Source organism: Nicotiana sylvestris, chromosome 3 (assembly GCF_000393655.2).
Source record: "Nicotiana sylvestris chromosome 3, ASM39365v2, whole genome shotgun sequence".
Classification (NCBI taxonomy): Eukaryota; Viridiplantae; Streptophyta; class Magnoliopsida; order Solanales; family Solanaceae; genus Nicotiana; species Nicotiana sylvestris.
In genome coordinates, this window is record NC_091059.1 from 74,236,846 (window position 1) to 74,239,795 (window position 2,950).

Consider the following 2,950-nt stretch of genomic DNA (forward strand, 5'->3'; position numbering starts at 1 on the left):
TGTTTGAAAGGCTAAGGCATGCTGGCTCGATTGAACCACTCCCCGCATGTACTCCAAATCCACTTGCAAGGAGCTTTGATCCGGCAGCGCGATGCGCCTACCACTCCAATGTCATAGGGCACAACATTGAGAGCTGTCATAGTTGGAGAAGGGAAGTAGAGAAAATGATCCGAGAAGGGCGGGTTGTGATTAATAACAGTGACATGGAGCACTCGAACCCCCTCGAGAACTTGCCGACGGAGGTTGATGAGATTGAAGCTGGTAATGGTCTCGGCAGTATTGATGCAAAGCTCAGTGGCTAAAATGCCAATTTTGATAAAGTGGGAGGACGTTTCGTTCCTTGGTCAGCAAGAGAGAAGCTTGTGGTGGCTCATTTTGTTGTCATTTCTGTTGTTCGGATTATTAGGGTTATAAGTCGGATGTTGTCTTGTCCAGTTTGTTTTAGGATTTTGTTCTGGATTGTTTTGTTTGTTTTGTTATTTAAACCATTTCACCGGTAGTCTAATACAAAATCCGGTCTTTTATTATTTCCAGTCATCTTTTTGTTTAGTCCTTTTATCATTTTTGTTCAATGCCGATTCTAGGGACATGACATGCGCACCCAGTTTGGGCCTAGTCTTAAAAGTTAATCATAAAACCCTGAGAAGGTGATCAAAGCATTTAAAGGAAATAAGAACGGTTTGAGATTATTTGGAGCCCGAGTCATGTGGAACTGGGGCAAACACAAAGAAAACCGTTAAATAAAGATTCGCCTAAATTGGCATGAGGGTCGTTCATAATAAAAGAGAATGAGAGTGTCGCCCAACGGTGCTTTAGAAGTGACAAATGAACAAACATATGTTTAACATAATTGTCAAGCCCAGCACCGTCGGAAGAGACTATAAATCTATTGTTTGTTGTGTTGTTTGCACTTGGCATGTTTTGAAGACTGGAATGACGAAGGCATTTTGTTCTGCTACCCAAACACTTTATCCTTCGTTAACCCCTTTTGAGCCTTATTTATTTTCCTTTCATACCCCTCGTTCGGAATTAGTAGCAACGAATAGAATACGCAAGCGCGGCAGGTAAACAAAAGAAAAAAAGAGAAAGAAAAGAAAACAACAAAACGAAAAAAAAATGGTAAACAAAAAAAAAAGTCAAATGAAAAAGAGGAATTGGGAACTACGTTTGACCTGATTCCTCAAAGAGGATACGTAGGCGCTTCACGGCTCGGTCATAGTTTTGAAAAAAATATAAATCAATCAAGTAAAATATCCCCAAGCAAGAAACTGGGGCAAAAGTTGCGTTTGTGGTAAATAAATCTAGTTCCGGAATTTGTAACTAATAACCCAAAATTAATGCATTTTTGAGCCTTTAATACCCTTTTTTTTCTAGCCCTATCCAAAACCCACATTACGGTCCAAAGAAAGACCTTCTGACCAGTCTTCAAAAGATGCCAAGTCAGACAAATGAGAGTCTTACCGGCGAACATAACATTATGTTCCACAGCAGAAAGGACTCTAATCTCCAACAGAAAGAGTCATACCGGCAACACTCCAAATCCCCAGCTGGAAAGTGATACAAATGAGAGAGTCTTATCGGTGAAAACCTTCACAGGCACCATAAGGCGATGAAAGCTGAGAGAAGAACAAAAAATGAGAGAGACTTGATAGTGAAAACCCTTCGGGCACTACAAGTCGAATAAGATTAAGAATCCAATGGGGAATCGCCAATTGAAGATCTTGAAAGATGATTGACGGTAGAGGATAGGCCACATACGCATGTCATGGCCATTAGAGTCGGTATCTGCGTTTGATAGGTTTTTATTTATAGTTTCTTTTGTAAAAGAGTCATCATTTCCTTTGTCTTTTGTTTTGTATCTTTTATCTTTCTCCTTTCATAAAAAATTTTCCCCAATAGAGTCTGTCCGGTCAGAACAAGTATGAAATGACTTCAAAATATGTCATCAGCTTCCCAATTATACAAAATGAGATCTGACTAGTGCATCCAAATGGTGTAGTCAGCGAGGAACAAGCGCGAGGCCAGTGTCAAGAAAATATCCCCAGCAAAAGGGAATTGACAAAAGGATTGACGAGTGTCAAAAGGGATATCCTTGCCAAAACCAAAGTTATAAACCTCAAGGCCAAAGCCCGTGGGCAAATCAAGGAGAGCAATGAGCATGATTTGGGAAATTCATACTAGGACTAAAAGGTCGGGGAAATGCCAGCTTCCGAGCTATGTCACAAAAGAAGACGGATATCCCCAGCAGGAAGGGATTATCCCCAGCACATAATATCATCCCCAACAAGCTGTGGAACGCAGAGCAAGGAAGGAGAAAGGGAAAAGCCATCCCAGTAGGGGTATCACAACCAACCACCATGTTTTAAACTAACAAATTTTGTTTGATTTGAAACAGGTAAAGGAAATGGCATTGATGCCAGAAATGCATGCCGCAAGGGATATTATCAAACTGGGGCAGAAAATTTTCCTTCCGCTTAGAAAATTTTCTGGAAGTCAGGTACCCATGCGGGAAAGAATAAAGATAACGCCAGTCTCAAGGGAAGTGGTCTTAGAACCAGTGTTGCCCCCAACATAATAAGTTCTATGGAGGAAGTTGTTCCCCAGCAAAGGGATGAAACTTGAGCTCAGTGAAGCACTAGTTCTGAAAGAATCAGAATCCCCCAACAGTGTTATCCTCGACAGCGTTATCCCCAGCTGATAACATTTTACCCCCCAACAGGTAAGTAAATAATTCCCCAATAGTGTTATCCCCAGCAAGTATTCGAGGTAAGACATTTTCAAGTCTTAAGGATATTTTGGGTTCATCCGCCCTCAAATAGGATATTTTGGGTTCATCCGCCCTCGAATAGGATATTTTGGGTTCATCCGCCCTCGAATAGGATATTTTGGGTTCATCCGCCCTCGAATAGGATATTTTGGGTTCATCCGCCCTCGAATAGGATATTTTGGA